Source organism: Bacillus rossius, chromosome 1, assembly GCF_032445375.1.
Source record: "Bacillus rossius redtenbacheri isolate Brsri chromosome 1, Brsri_v3, whole genome shotgun sequence".
Lineage (NCBI taxonomy): Eukaryota > Metazoa > Arthropoda > Insecta > Phasmatodea > Bacillidae > Bacillus > Bacillus rossius.
In genome coordinates, this window is record NC_086330.1 from 34,381,795 (window position 1) to 34,398,631 (window position 16,837).

At 55.7% G+C, this 16,837-nt stretch overlaps 1 protein-coding gene across 1 annotated transcript in view; it reads right to left on the reverse strand.

Annotated features, from left to right (window-relative positions):
• The window catches only part of LOC134534208 (protein-lysine N-methyltransferase EEF2KMT), a 104,538-nt gene that overhangs the window by 18,843 nt on the left and 68,858 nt on the right, over positions 1–16,837 (reverse strand). The gene's annotated exons all lie outside the window — the stretch shown is intronic.

Below are 16,837 nucleotides of genomic sequence, written 5' to 3' on the forward strand. Positions count from 1 at the left end.
GAGCCGAACGGCCAAACCAGACATTATTATTATAAAGCACACTAAATCCGAGTGGACTAGAGACGAACCACACCCATTCCCCCTCAAACAATTAATTACGAATTTTGCGACCTTAAAGTCTCTTCCAGACGCAGTCATTTAGTTTTTAACGTAATGAGGTCAAGCTTGGCGCGGCAGAGGCCGACGCGCCACCGGACGCCATGCCAGTTCCGCAGTTCAACTCGACTCGCGGACCGGGACGGACCTACGTCCCATGGAGAGACCACAACCATTGTCTTCATCGCAAGTAACGTCCGGTAAATATAGTCATTTAGCATAAACCAAACCTTTTTCTATTCACCTCTCCGTGCGTGCCCGGTCCGTTTTTTACGGTTAAGGACCTAATCCGACCGCGTAAACGTAAAGACGCCCCGCACCACACCTGGTGCGCAGGGTCGTTCTTCAGCATACGGCACGGGCCGTCTCCCGCAAACCACAGAACTTTCTTAAGGCCACGCGCCTTCGCGCTGACCACAAACCCGCAAGGGAAACTTCGCCAAGTTTAGTGGCGGTGCGTGTACCACCCCAGTGGGCACGGCACCCGCGTAGAAACAATCGCTTACGGGACTGGCCGACTCCAGTCACCCACAAACTCTGTTGTGCGCGCCTAATTTTCATTAAGGGTACTTTGTTAACGTAATTTTGCGCCACGTCATTTGTGCGCGCCTAATTTTCATTAAGTGTACTTTGTTAACGTAACTTTGCACCACGTCATTTGTGCGCGCCTAATTTTCATTAAGTGTACTTTGTTAATGTAACTTTGCGCCACGTCATCTGTGCGCGCCTCTCTTGCATCAAGTGTACTTGGCCTGCATACTGTTACCCGAGAAACCAGTGCCACGAAACATTGAACATGTACCGGCCTGCACCCCGCGACGGACAAGTAGCCCTCAGGGGCATGTCTGTGCTCAGTAATTGTATGGTGTGACGTCAATCCCTTGAATAAAGGCACGTCGCTACTACGGCAATCCCACGCATTCTTCTTTAACGTAAATTCCCAAGCAATACCGCCGACGGTTCTAGCGGACCACGCTGGGGCAACGAACCACGAACCCCCATTGGTTAGACACCGAGCTAGCCTGGCGCCCTCCCGGAACATAAAACGTTAACCAGACCAGCCACCCCGCTAGAACTCGCGCCCGGACTCGAACACGAGACCGCAGCCGACGGCAAAGCTATAGTAAACCGTAACCCAAATTTTAAAACTTTTGAAGACTCAGTGTTTTATTTTTATTTATTCATTGATTTAAATCGAAATGATTTTAAACGAGCAAAACAAAAATGAAAGAAAACTAATTTTTATATTTGGGCAGAATGCACCAACACGATAAAAAAACTTTCCCCCCCTCAAAAGTAATGCAGTTATGAAAGGCTCCTTTAAGTTCCTTGAACACTGCTTGTGCATCGGAGATCCATTAGTACCTACTTCTCTCTGGAGGACAATAGGTCTGTTAGATGGGGAAGCCTACAACTCACGTAGTTTCGGTTCCCTACCACGTTCGTGCAACTTCAGATTTCTCTCAAAAATTGAAATTAAAAAAATCGAAGGGTTAGGTTAGGTTATGTTAGGTCAGTCACAACATGCTTGTTTTCATTGGAAACTTCTGATTTAGCGGCTGAAGTGGCGTTAATACCAAAACGCAAAACTTCGGAAATCTTCGGAAATTCTTGCAGGGAACCGAAACTACGTGAGTTGTAGGCTTCCCTTGTTAGATGAGCTATGACAATTGAACATCTAGGTAACTATATAATTCCACAGCCAATACCCACAAACTTTCGGCATTGTTTAAGAGCGCGAGGTGGGTTCTATGGTGAAAAATTTTGTAGGTGTTAAGATTGTGTTAGATAGCTGCTAGCACTTACATTATGTCCTAAAAAATAAACCTCCTCTACTCCAATGTTGTACTTCTAGGGTGTGTACAACAGTGATGATGTGCAACAATGTACTTCAGTACTAGGTCCAGGTGAAGCACATGCTTTTCCCATGTCCCTGACCAAACAATCATGTTTGTCCTGGTAGGGCATAGCGAACTAGTGGAGATAACCTTTCAGGAAACAGACCATCATGGCCTGGAACATTTTGGGAGTGTATTTCAGCCCGAACATCAGGGCCTAAAACTGAAAACAACTCCCATCTGGTGTAGTCAAAGCTGTTTTCTTTCCGTTTTTCTGTGCTACTATCACCTTCCAGTAGTCAGTCTTTAAGTCCAACATGCTAAATATATCCAGCTTTGTGAGCACATCCCACATTATGATTTGGTGTGGAAGGCACCTATGATGTATTGATTTATGAGCCGAAAGTCCACACAGAAATGCAAGGTGCCATTTTTTTTTAAGCCAACACAATACCGGCATTGTAGTTCTGGAAGATGGTTCAATCACACCGGTGTGGAACATTACCTGAATCTGTCCTCTTAAGATTAATATTTGTTCTTTAAAAGCATTTGCACAGGGATCCTTGTAAACTGATTGGTCGTGTGTAATAGATAAATTGTGCTCTGTAGTGGACATGCAGCGAAAAGTATATGGGACTTAAAATATGTCTCTGTGCTCTTTAAGAACCTGATGCATCGTACCATGATAATTTAGAAGCACAGATTGCTTGAGGTCATCATGGTCATCGAAATGTTAGTTTCTTGACAAAGGAGGATAGCATAATTTAATTCATACACTGTTGACGTCGTCCCGACCATAGCCTCTAAGCCCCTGCTCTGCACCGCTAGTACCAGATCCCATTTTCGGAGCGCACCCCTAGCCCAGCGGGAATGAGTCAGGCGGGCGCCTCGGGCATGACCACAATAGACTCAAATAAATTTATGGTCAAACTGGGACTAGATCCTAATGTTAGTACGGTGTTGCCGGCTACTCAGGGGTTCGATAGAGGGGGCTGCCGTTACCCAGCCTCTGTGGAAGGCCCGGGAAGTACCTGACAGACGCTATGGGCGTCGCAGTGCTGCTATAGTCCGGGGGGGGGGGGGGGTTCCAGGCTAGTGAGACACTAGGCCGTTGATGATGGGCCATGGGTAATCTGCCCCCGCATTCCCCGCCAGGTACGCGGTTTGAAATCTATCCTGAACTCCCCTATTTGGTTCTGAGGCCACTCGGCCGTGTGGTGGACGGAGTGGAGCGAAATAATCGTAAGCGACACCGTTTATGTTAATTTGCATTTATATCATGGACTTCTCCAGTGGTACGCATGGGTACGTGGTACTCCCTATGCGTACACTACGTGGTGTCAGAACTGCTACAAACACTATGCGAATGCGCTATGCGGCATCAAAGCCGTGGCACAGTTACATTAGCACACACTGATTACAGAACAAAACACGACACTAATATAACACTATGAACTTGCCGTGGCAATCTCACGGGGTGTGGTTAATAGTGCTCTGGAGACGGCCAGCACCGAAAGTTAACTGTCTTAGGGGGGCTCTGGTGAGCAGGATCCTAAATTACACTTTACACTTACTTGATGTTGCAGACGGCATGTGTAAGCGCGGCGGTCTAGCGAAATTGTGTTGGCTGGGTCGGCCACTGTCGTAAATGGTGTGGTCCGCGACGCGGTGTGGAACCACTAAGGAAAACGGACGAGATAAGCCCGGGTCCACAAAATACACGTTGAGACGACGTGAGCAGCAATGAAGTACAAGAATTGGTTCAAATATTAAAGTGACTACAGAATGAACGATCAGTGGAACAAAATTGATGGCTGCTCACAGACACACGTCTTGACCCGGCGTGGAGTGGTTGGAGACTGCCGAACTTGGCCGCCTTGCAAGGGAGGGAAACTTTCACCTTCTTTGTGAGTCGGCGCCAAAAACTTACATCAAATTAATTTGTTCTATTATAAGATAAAAACACATTCCAGGTGCCCAATTAAAAGGTAGCACCTAGTAATTGGGTGCTTAAGGCTTAACAATTGTTTTAGAGTATTTAATTATTTGAATTGTGGCATCAACTTGGCGACTGTAAATTTATTAACATATTGTCTCCCTGTGAACTGTATTAATGGGATTTCTCCTAATCTGACTTGATCATTGTCACGGGCACTTTAATTAAGGCCAGTGGCCACGGTGAATGTTAATGAGGTTCGTTGTCTGCTCCGTGCATGCGGTGCTCACACGGAGTGGCTACGACACACCTATTAAAGTCTATGAATTAATAATGGTGTCCTAGTGTCTTGTCCCTTAATTATTTTATGGGTACAAGCCCCCGGGGTTCCGTGCCCTTAAGTTTTTTTACATCTGTTGGGGTCACGCCCGAGGTGCTCGCCTGAATCATTCCCGCTGGGCTGGGGGTGCGCTCCGAAAATGGGATCTGGTACTAGCGGTGCGAAGTATGGACTTAGAGGCCATGGTCGGGATGATGTGAAATTCCCCCCCCCCCCAGCGGAAACCCCTCTCCACCCTGAGTTCCCGATCCTGTGGCTTGCTGACCTCCTAGAACAGCCGGAACCCTTCGTGGTGCGATCCCTTGGTCCGTGGCGTCTTGACGAGGGCGGGTGCCGCCTCGGACCATGAGGGGGCAGCTGGGCCGGGAGGCGGCACTGCGGTGCGTTAAGTGGTTATGCTTGCGGATACCGCCTCGGTCGCTGCGGGGGCAGCTGGGCTGGGAGGCAGCACCGTGGCGCGTGAAATGGTGGCGCTGGCAATCACCAATTCGGTCGCTGCTGGAGCAGCTGCGCCGGGAGGCGGCGCTGAGGCATGTGAAGTGTTGGTGCTGGCAGATGCCACCTCGGTCGCTGCTTGGGCAGCTCGGCTGGGAGGCAGTGCCGCAGCACGTGAAGTGGTGGCGCAGGCGGATGCCGCCTCGGACGCTGCTGGGGCAACTGGGCCGGGAGGTGGCGCGACGAGACTGCCCAGGGCGTACTCGGCCAGGTGGGCTGGGGGTCTATGCTCCTGTTGGGTCCTTCTCGCTGGCTACTCCCCTCGGGGCTCGTGGAACGTTGCCGTCCGTAGGGCTGGCATTATCGTTCGGGTATCAGCATCGGGCTGGGTGAAATCCGCACCTGGGTGGTGTCTTAGACGTACTCCCTCAACCTCGATGGTCTGCGGCGCGCCCGTCGCGGACGTTCGGTCCGTCTGCGCCGCGCCCGTCGTGGACGGTCGGTTCCTTCCTCGCGTGGGTGTGTAACGGTGACGCGGAAAGTGGCCTCGACGAGGGAGGCTGCATGTCCCCAACTGCCTCTCGTTGGGCTCAGGGGCAGCTCCGCCTCTGCCTCATCCGGGTCGGAGATGATGGGCTCCGGACTAGGGGGCGCTCCGAAAGGGTTCTCGTAGTCCTCCCCTATGACCTCCATTACCCGGCACCGGGCATGGCGGGGCCTGCCCCTTCTCTGCCGGCATGGCGTGGTGTATTTACCGTGGGCTCCTCTTGCCTGGGGGGGGGGGGCGCTTGCTCTTGGCCCCCCCGTGTCGGGGCTGCTGCAGAGCAGGGGGCCTCGCAGGAGTCATGAGGGTAGCCGTTCCCAGTCCTTCGTAGGTTAGGTGTTCCTGCTCTTCCGGAGTGGCGTCCTCGGCTGTATCTTGCAGTCGCTCGAGGCCTCCGGGCGGGCGTGCATCGGGAGGAGTGAGTGGCCCATCGGCCTCGGTGCTGGGCGGTGTTTCTGGCCCCTCCACGTCGATCGTGAGGCGGGTACCGGTAGGGAGCCCGTCGGCAGTTGTGCTGGCATGGGTGGGGGACAGGATATTGTTTGACTCAGCCTGGTATGCAGGGGGGACGTCATGGCACACGTCCACTAGGGTCAGTACCGTGTCCTGGTGGAGGGGCGCCTGTCCTAGGGTGTACACTACACATCTCTCCGCCGTCCCAGGTTCAGGCTAAGAGGTCCCAGCGCTAAGACCGCATCTTGCAGGGTTAGCCAGGGGAGTCCCAGCACCACCTCCTCGCGCAAATCTTGCACTACCACTGAGGATACTCAACTGTTAAATTCCTGGGTACTCACCAAGATCTCGGCGTGTTCCAGCATCCGTCCGGTGTGCGTAGTGGTGCCCAGGTGTAGCTCGCCGCCACCCGGGCATAACACGCCGGTGGGCTCGAAGGAGGGCGAATGAAGATGTTGCCCGCTCCGGTGTCGACGAGCATGGCGGCTGGTCGTCCGTTGACCTCCACGGGAATGCGGAAACAAGTTGTCTAACGAGCAGCCCAACTGACCCAAGGTCGGGAGGGAGTGTCCTCCAAGCGCAGGGCTGTGGGCCTGTGTGGGGGGAGGGCGAACTAATCCCGGTCCCCCGGGAGCTGTTTCCCGGCGCCGGTGGGCTGTCGCATTGCGGTGGCGGTGGTCTCATGTGCGCCTCCTGGCGCAGCAGTGTGGTGAGTTGCGCTGCCTGGAATACCCGCGGGCACTCGCTGTACCAGTGGCGTTCGCCATGTGGGCGCCCCAAGCGACACAGAGGGACTTGTTCCAGTACCCCGTTATCTCGGGGCACTCGCTCCGCTCGCCAAGATCGTGGCGCCTCACTGGCTCATGGTCCTCTTGGTTGGTATGGGGGCGTGTATTATGGTGCCGTGTTCTGCCGGGCTTCCGGTGGGTTGTCACTCCCTCGGGCGTTCGCGGCTGGGCCGCGCCTGCAGGCCTGCAGAAAGTTGCGCTGAAGCAGTTGCTTAGTTTTTCGGCACTGTACAGCATTCCTTCCCCTCCTTTCCCCTCCCCACTCCTCCTTTCCCCTCCTTCACCAAGTTCCCCCACCTACCCCCCTCTTGCTCTCTTCCCCGCCGCTTCACCAGCGCTCTATATCGAGTGGTTTCCCGGCCTATATATTGCCCGGACCTTAGCATGTTCCTCGCAGTCGTTCGGTCTCTGGACTCGAAGGCTGTCACTGTGGCTGTGGCTCTGCGTTCTGGTATGTACTCGGCTGTGAAATTTAACGTCTGTATTTAAGTATTTAAGTATTATTCTTGCTTGCGCGTTGTGGCCGCACCTTCATTTTTTTTATTGCTGCCATGTCATGTAACGATAATCTAATGTAATTGCCACCAATGTTTGGACCCTTCAGGTCATTTGTCTTGGGTTTCCCTTGCTCACGCCGAGTACTGCCTGTAGCATTGTGTAATATTTCTGCGGTTGTATATGGGCATGCCACGATGGCATTGGACACTTCTTGTCAAGCCGCATTATAAGTTCTGATGCCGTCCCCACTACCTCCATTAAATTTTACGTGATTTTTATATGGTTCGTGATCTCAGAGTAGGTTCGGCCTTGTGGGTAGAGGTAGGGGTTAACGCAGTAGGGCCCCCCGAGCTGTTATGGCCACTCGGGATGCCTGAAGAAGAACACAAAATTACTAATTGATGCCTGATGAATTTATTACGGCACAGCCCTATACATAGTGCTGCCCGTCCTGGCCGTAACGGTTGTCCCGAATTGAATAGTCACACGCGCAGCCACTTCCTTAGTGGCGGCTCACGATTTTACTACGCGTGAAGGGCATACTCTTGCACATGATGCGGCGGTACAGAATAAACCCTAACATGACATATTATACCCTGACGAATAAAATACTTCACTACTACATATTACGTATTACACTGGGCTAATGACACGTAGGCCCGTAACTCTGGCGACTCTACCTGACTCTTAGACTTGCACAGATATTGACTCGTTAATAAGTTTGGTGGCACGTGTCGCCTGCTGGCTGCCCAGTGCGGGCTGAAACTATTTAGCCAGTCGGCTAGGTTGTTGCGTGAAGTGCCGACGTAACTTCTCGTAGATTCCCCACAGTACTTACGTATAATGCTGAACACTCGTCTTGGAGCACTGAATAATTTAAGAGAAATACCACATGGTAAATTGAGGCCGACCACGGAACTGTACAAAAAAGATTGAGAAAGATTACGACTATTGAAACTACATGTCGGAGAAAACAAAAGTTGCTGGTTCCATGTTGCGCGGAGGCTGCCGGCCTCTCCGAGCTCCAGAAGGATACTGCCGCTCTCACCGCGCGCGACCTCTTTCGCCTGCCAGCCCTACTGCGGAAATGTGTGATTTTCGCGGGAAACTGAACCGGCCAGGTTCGGGACAAAGCGCACAGTGAAACATAATTTTGAAAGCACTAAAATATTAAATGATATAAATAATGTCTAATAAAAACCTGTGAAAAAAATACATATATTACATTTGTCGTAGTTTGGCGGAGGGATATGCTACACCCGGCCGGATCCTTCCACCGACGTAGGACTTGTTGCCTGGCGTTCACCTCGTTGCACGCTCTATACTTTTGACGCCTTCTGCCTTCTACCGAGGTGATGTTGAGGGTGTGGAGTTGCTTTTGGGCGCCAACTAGCAATAATAACTACGTGCTAGTGTGTAGCCGAGACTCTTGACTCAGGGCATGACGTCGTCATGTGGCCGGCAGGCAGTAAGGGTCGTTCCGTCAGAGTTACCCCCGGCTGTTTTAGCCACCAGGGACGTTATGCTACGGGCGTTGTAACAAATACGTGGAGGCTCAATTTAAAGTGATTTATTGTCAGGCACGCTATACATGTGCTGCGTCGTGCATGACCCGCTTACTAGGAGCCGCGCTCTACAGGACACGTTTCTGATGGGCTGAAAACTCACGCAATTCCGGTAGAGATGGCAAGGGCGGAGGTCGAGAGGCTCCGTGGGCGACTCGCGACTAGTCTCCTTGGAGGGCGGTGATTAACTGGCGATGGCTGTGACGTCCGCACAACTCCCCAGCCTCACTCCCGCGAAAACGTGTCGTGTGCAAAAGTAATCCCGGGCCATGCACGCCGCCTGATCGCGCTAAAGTCCAGAATTACAAATAATATTTAAACATAGCCATTATTCAATTAATATTGTTTTTAAGAGTGCTGAACGTTAATTTTTAAGTCCAGATAATCAGGTCACCTAACAGTACCCCAGTGGTCGACTTTCGCGCGGGCGACAGTCGATTAGGCGGGGCAGCTTATGTTCGAGGCATTGCACCACCCTGCACCCAGGTGCGTTCACGTCGCACACGCTCGGGGCGAGGCGGCGACGTGCCATAGCGGTCTGTGCGGATTCGAGGAGCACTAATGGTTGGCGTCAAATGCCCCCCTTTTCCTGAGGCTGCTATGGTCATGAACTCCCCGATCACACGCATTGCCTCGTTGCACTGAGGCCGACACTGCCTTGGGGGATTGGTCCCGAGGCTGCTGGGTTTTGGGCGAACGGGGGAAGCAGAGACATGACACTGAAACGGGGTACGTCGGGGTGTGGTTTCCGGTCTACTGGTGGTCGTAGTGGGCGCCAAATGAACTCCCTGAGGTGCCCCGGATTTTGGTGGACTCGGGTGGACTGTCGTGGTCCCTTGGCACTAACGTTCCCCCCTCCCACTCCGGGGGCTGTCTAGTCACCAACCTCCCCCCTGCCGGGAGGAGCAATGGGTACCTCTTGGCTGCTGCCCTCGCAGCATCCTCTCGTCGGCGCCCTGCGCGCTCGTTGGGACGGCCTGACCTCAGTCTGGTCGGGGGGGTAAAATACCTCGGGGCATGGCTGAGTGGTCATGATAGTTGGCCCGCTGGGGCATTCGCCCCCTGTGTCCAACCGGTCAATTAGATGCCCAAGTCTCCTTAGCTCGCTCCTCGCACTTCGGCTAAGATGGCGGGAAGTCGTGACAGGTGACATGGTTGGTGACGTGGGGCGTGTGACTGGTGATGCGAATGGTGGCATCGGTGATGGTGCGTCAGCTATGATGGTGGGCCGGTACATGTTCTGCGTGTCGGCGGGTGAGGTGGTGGGTGGTGGTGTGGCTGGTGGCGTGGCTGGTGGCGTAGGATGGGGAGCTTGTGATGGGGTGGTGATGTCGTAATGTGGTGTCCATGGTGGTGGGTTGGTGGTAGGGTGATTGGCCGACTGGTGACGTAGCACGTGAGGCTGGTGCGCTTGGGGTGGGGGCCCTTGGGCACTCCCTACCCTCAGAGGGATCCTTGGCGGTGGAAACAAGACGCAGTTCGTCCCTGTGGATTTTTGTGGCCCTACCATTTGGGAGTCTGATGAGGTATGTGGTGGGGCCTAGGCATCGCAAGACCTCCCGGGGGGCTGCCCACTTGGGGCTCAGCCCCGCGCAGTAGTTCTTCCTGCCGGACGACAGGTGGTGACACCGGGCATAGACCATCTGCCCTGGCTCCAGTGGTGTTGGGGGAGTGGCTGACTGCGGGGTTCGGGTGGCCAGGAACTGGGCCTGGTGCCGTCGTGCCTTTTCCCTTAGGTCAATGGCTGGTGGGCGGGTGACTGCCTCTGCTGCCTCGGCGACCCACAGCTCGCCTGGTAGGGCGAGGCTCTGACCGTGGATCAGTTCCGCGGGGGAATGGCCGGTAACGGCATTGACTCGCCGGCGCAGGCAGTAGAGCAGCTTGGGCAGGTGTACGTCCCATTACGAGTGATCATCCCCCAGGCGGAGGCGCAATTGAACTTTGATGTCCTAGTTGCGTCGCATCGTCGGGTTCGTCCTCGGGTGGTACGTCGGGGTAGTTTGATGTTCAACTCCCCAGCGTTGGCAGTCTGCCGCCCAACGTCTCCCTGTAAACTGGGTACTGTTGTCTGTTAGTAGCGTCTTTGGGTACCCGTAGCGAGGGAACACCTCGCTGTCCAGGAGGGCCACTATCGTCCCTGCGCGTGCGTTGGACACGGCGAACGCCTCTGACCATCGCGTGAACACGTTGGTGGTCACAACGAGGAAGCGCTTTCCCCGGGTCGTGCGGGGGTAGGGCCCCATGCCGTCGAGGGCCACAGTATGGAAGGGCTCCTCCGGTCGTCGGGGGCGCTGCTGTTCTACCCCGTCCGCACGGCACGCCTTGCATTGCTGACACTGTTGGCAGCTGCGCACATGCACGCGGACATCCCGCGCTACCCCTGACCAGTGGAACAGCTTTCGGAGTGCATGTTGGGTCTGTTCAGCCCCTGGGTGGCCGGCCACATCATGGTCGTGAAAAAATTTAAGGACCCCTTGCCTCGCCGCAGGGTGCACATGGATCTGCCAGCTGTCCATATCTCCTGGGGCCCGATTCTGCAAAACCCCGTCCAGACTACGCTGATGGGGCTGAACCCTATCCCCACACGCGGCCAAGTTGCTCTGCGTGTCGGGGTCGTCGACCTGGGCCTGCCTCACATGCTCCATTAGGACGAGAAGGGTGGCTGGGGTGTCTGCCTGGGTGGGCGGCGTCGCTCGCCAGCGACCTGGGGCAGGCCCCGAACGGGTAAGGCGGGCCGCTCCCACCCACGCCAGATGGGTGAGATGGCAGATGAGTGGCCCCCGCAGATGCTTGTGGGGGCGGAACCGATGCCAGGTGGGCGGCGTCGCTCGCCGGCGACCTGGGGCAGGCCGCGAACGGGTGAGACGGGTCTCCCCTATCCGCGCCAGGTGGGTGAGATGGCAGATGCGTGGCCCCTGCAGATGTGTGCGGGGGCGGCGCCGACGCTAGGTAGGCGGCGTCGCTCGCCGGCGACCTGGGGCAGGCCGTGAACGGGTGAGACGAGCTGCCCCCACCCGCGCCAGGTGGGTGAGGCGACGGCTGGGCGGCCCCTGCAGTAGCTTGAAGGGGGCGGTGTCAACGTAATGTGGGCGGCGTCGCTCGCCGGCGACCTGGGTCAGGCCGCGAACATGTGAGGCGGGCCACCCCCACCCGCACCAAGTGGGTAGGGCGACCGCTGGGTGGCCCCCGCATCAAAGTGCGAGGGCGGCGCCGCCCTCAGGTGGACGGCGTTGCTCGCCGGCGACATAGGACAGGCCGCGAACGGGTGAGGCGGGCCGCCCCTACCCGCGCCAAGTGGGTGAGATGACAGCTGAGTGGCCCCCGCAGCAGCATGCGGGGGCGGCGCTGACGCCAGGTGGGCGGCGTAAAATGCCGGCGACCTGGGACAGGCCGCGAATGGGTGAGGCGGGCCGCCCCTACCCGCGCCAGGTGGGTGAGGCGACGGCTGGGCAGCCCCTGCAGTAGCTTTCGGGGGCGGCGTCGACGTAATGTGGGCGGCGTCGCTCGCCGGCGACCTGGGGCAGGCCGAGAACGGGTGAGGCTGGCCGCCCCCACCCGCGCCAGGTGGGTGAGACAACAGCTGTGTGGCCCCCGCAGCAGCAAGCGGGGGCGGCGCCGATGCCAGGTGGTCGGCGTCGTTCCCCGGCGATGGTGCGGGCCGCGAACATAGCGAACAGGTGAGGCTGGCCCCCTCCAGCTGTGATTGGTGGGCGGGGTGGCGGCTGGGTGGTTCAGCGGTGCCGGGGTGCGTCTCTCGGCGGAGCTAGGCTGCTAATTGGAGGATGGTGGCCAGCTGTCACCGCCCCCTAGACATTGTTTCCCGGGAGCTTCACCTTGCCTCCTCGCGTTCGCCAGACTGCCTCGCAGGTCGGGCACACCGTGTGCCAGTGGTACTGCTCTGTCGCGCAGTAGCGGCAGCGGGGTGGCCGGCTGTCCTGGGCGCCCTGTGTTGCTACGCGGTGGTCGTTGCGACGCGTATGTACCGCGCTACTGTGAGAAGGGCCCGGTAGGGGCATCCCATACCCTATCGTGGACAGGTCGGTGGGCTGGTAGTTGCCCCTCGGTGGCAGCATGCCCGTGAACGGCACTATGGCACGTTCGTCCTCTGTGCGCGCTGCCACCTTGGTGGACGGGGCTGACCGGGGCGTCGCGACGCCCTCGGCGCTGCGAGCTGATTTGAGGTCATGCTCTACGGCTCGTGCTCGTGCGAGAAAAAACGTCCAGCCCGCGAGTCACTGCTTCGCGCAAGTATGGGCGAATTTCGGTGGACACTAGCTCCACTATGAAGGGAAGTATGTCGCTAGTTTGACCGTCTGAGCTTGTTATAAACAAACTTCTCCACCGCCTCCCCGTCCCCTTGGCAATGGCTGAACATCTCACTCCGACATATGTTCAGGGCTCGGGTGCCATTTAAGCGCGCCTCCAGCTGGTGGGTGAAGTCCTCCCAGTCTTTGTCGTAGCTGCCCGCCTGGGCCCACCACTCGCGCGGCTCCCCGCGCAGCTGCGCGCTCACGCGTTCTGCCCGCTCTTCCCCCGGTATCTGGTGCCGCACGAGCCTAGCCTCGCCTCGCATGCTCGCAAAAACACGCGTGGATCCTCGTGGTTGAGGCCCGCGAACTCCGGGAGGGTAATAGGCCGGGTGAGGGGGGGGTGACGTTGTGCTAGCTGACACCCTGGGTGCTCTCGTGCGCGTCGCTCGCACCCCCCACACAGAAAAAGTCTGTCCGGGAAATTTACGAATCCCAGCGCGTCTGCGCATGCGCGGTGTTTAATTGCTCCGCACTGCTGGCATTTCGCTACCTCACCTCGGTAACCAGGACAGTGGACAGCGGCGCACTGGGGACCCACTTGAGTTCTGGGCTGCTCCTCCGTCTTGACGCATACCGTTTCGCAGGTGCAGTACAGGTGGGGGTACTCACCGGTGCTGTGGCTGGTGGTGTGCGGCTTTCCGCACATGGCGCAATAGCTCTCCATGGTGATGGCTATGTCATGCCTCTTGTCCATGCGCGATCCGCGGCTGTCCGACCCGAGCGTCGGGTTGAAGCATTCGTGGCGGACGCGAACAGATCCGGGGGGTGGAACCCCCTTGCGCTTAAGACCGAGCGGTCTTGCCCGCACGCATGCGCCTCGCTGTTGTTTACGTGGCTGCGGCTGGTGACGTACTCTGGCATCTCGGTGATCTTCGGGCACGCTCGTTTGTCCTCGGCGCGCGATCGGACGGGGCAGTCCATTCTCCCGTGAGGGGTTTGGCAAGAGGGGGTGAGCGTACGATCTTCCCGCGGGAGGGGGATAGTGTGGAACCGTGAAATACGGGAGGGAGTGAGAGAACGATCAGAGGGTGGGAGGGGGGTTGTGTGGCCTGATTACCCCGGCGCGTCCCGTTCCACGGCGCCTGCATATCTGCGCGCGCTTTCTGTCCCCTTTGTGCTGTTCCTACACGTAACTCTGCCTGAGTTTCTGCGATTCGGATGGCGATTGCGGCGTTATGTTGCCACACTAGGTGGGCGCCATTTGACGCCTTCTGCCTTCTGCCGAGGTGATGTTGAGGGTGTGGAGTTGCTTTTGGGTGCCAACTAGCAATAATAACTACGTGCTAATGCGTAGCCGAGACTCTTGACTCAGGGCGTGACGTCGCCACGTGGCCGGCAGGCAGTAAGGGTCGTTCCGTCAGAGTTACCCCCGGCTGTTTTAGCCACCAGGGACGCTATGCTACGGGCGTTGTAACAAATACGCGGAGGCTCAATTTAAAGTGATTTATTGTCAGACACGCTATTCATGCGCTGCATCGTGCATGACCCGCTTACTAGGAGCCGCGCTCTACAGGACACGTTTCTGATGGGCTGAAAACTCACGCAATTCCGGTAGAGATGGCAAGGGCGGAGGTCGAGAGGCTCCGCGGGCGACTCGCGACTAGTCTCCTTGGAGGGCGGTGATTAACTGGCGATGGCTGTGACGTCCTCACGACTCCGCAGCCTCGCTCCCGCGAAAACGTGTTGTATGCAAAAGTAATCCCGGGCCATGCACGCCGCCTGATCGCGCTAAAGTCCAGAATTACAAATAATATTTAAACATAGCCATTACTCAATTAATATTGTTTTTAAGAGTGCTGAACGTTAATTTTTAATTCCAGATAATCAGGTCACCTAACAGTACCCCCGTGGTCGACTTTCGCACGGGCGACAGTCGATTAGGCGGGGCAGCTTAAGTTCAAGGCATTGCACCACCCTGCACCCAGGTGCGTTCACGTCGCACACGCTCGGGGCGAGGCGGCGATGCGCCATAGCGGTCTGTGCGGATTCGAGGAGCACTAATGGTTGGCGTCACTTTGATGCACGCACGAGCGCATTCGGTGCACACGCCTTTGTGAGACGTTGATGAGGCATAGCGGTCTATGCGACATAGAGGAGCATTGGCGGTCGGCGTCAGTTCTTTCTTGATTCTGTTTTCAGTTTTTTCGCCTAGCGGCCCATATTACTTGTTTGCTTCTTACGGCGATTCGCCACAATGTCCGCTTTTCTCTTGCTCTGTTTTAATTGTGTGAATGATTGTATTTATTTGCGTCCCGCGGGAGCGTGCTAGGATTTGCCCAATGACAATTATAAACTGCTATAAACTGTAATTATTTATGTCATGTTTTATTTTCGCTCTAGAGGCATTTAATTATGAATAAAATTGTAATTTTCTAAAGCTTTATATATTTTTTGCTAAAGCACCAGCACCAGCACCCCTCCCTGCTTTTGTCTTTGTCAGTTGTCGTCAAGTCAGCTACAACTTCTGCGCTACTCTGCTTCGGCAGTGGTTTTGCTGTGGCTGTTGTTTGTATTTTTCATGACTATGAGCGGCCTAGGAGTCAGTTGGATTTACCGGCTTCACCGCGACGAGCTGATTCGTTATCTCGTGGAGAACCAGCTTCCTGCCATGACGAGCGACTCTGTGGCCGACATGCGCGCCCGGCTTGTTCAGTTCATACGCGAGGTCAGTGACGTCCTGTCTGGTGTTCCGTCGGCGCAGGCCACAATGGAAGTAAGTCCGGCTCCTGATAATTCCTTTACCCGAAAATTGTTTTCTCTGTTCTCAAATCCCTTCCTGTGTTGAGTGGTAGTGAGCCCAGGCCTATTTTAATTTTTTTTTACAGGCTGAGCACCTCGCTAAATGTAATCTGGTGTGAGCTGGCGCCTTTATGAAGGCTCTGCTTAGTAAGTGTACTGGCATGTATGTGTCTAGGTTAACAGAGGCTATTGTACAGAAGGTAGATTTCCATATGTTTAAGATGTCGGTACTTCGTGCTGTGTGTTCGCAGTGTGTCATGGATGCGTATAAGCGCGATTTCATTTTCAGGTTTCAGCATCCTAATGAGTCAGTTACTCATTATATTGATGAGGTTGTCACCTATGCCGATGTTTTGAAAATTGACATCGCTGAGCCTGAGTTAGTACAGCTTATTTTAGGCAACATTGTGCCTCATGTGCTTACCCACTGTGGTATGTTAACTCCCCCTACCACCTTTGATGCCGTGCATGCTTGGGGTAGTGAGGTAGAGGCCCGGTTATTAGCGGTTTCTGAATATGAGGCTGAGTTCTCACCTCCTCCCAGGTCTGCATCCATGTCGCGTGTTCGTAACAGGGGATTTCTTAGCTTAGAGGTTGCCTCAGACTTTCGTGGGAGTGACACACACGATGCTGACTCTAATGTTTTACATACATATGGAGATAATAGTCTTCAGCATTATTCTTTTTCGCCACGCTTTCATGACAGCTCACGTGCGTGGCGTTCGCCACCACGTAGGTTCGACAGGGGCTCATGTCCGCACTTCCCCGCGGACATCGCAGCTAGTGTAATTACGACCCGTGGCCGCCAGTCCGCTCCGCCTCTTGAGACTACGCAGCGGCGTGGGCGTTTGACTGGGGGCGCTGTTGTCAGTTCCGTGCAGCGATTACAGGGTGTTCCAACATACACGCGTGCTCGTTGCGCAAATTGTTGTGTGTTTGGACATGTGACTGAGGACTGTGATCAGGCACTTGTTGATGTTAATGCGACTGGAAAATCCTGGGTCTAGGCCGTCCGTGCGCCCTCCAGCAGGCACATGATGCCTTCTCTCCTAGTGGTTGCGAGTGTTAGGGCCGGCCTGCTGGTTCTGGACTCCCTGGGTCGCTACTCACCATTGTGTCCAGTTCGCAGCCTGTGACGTAATCTGCCAGGTACAGTGGGGGCCGGCATCATCGTCGGCGGTGTCCATGGTTTTCCTCAGCCGGTTCCTCCACCTTGACCCAGAATTCGGCATTGGCGAGGGAGGCCCAATGCCCCCATCTGCCTCGGGTAGGGGAGGGTGGTTCTGTTGTCTCAA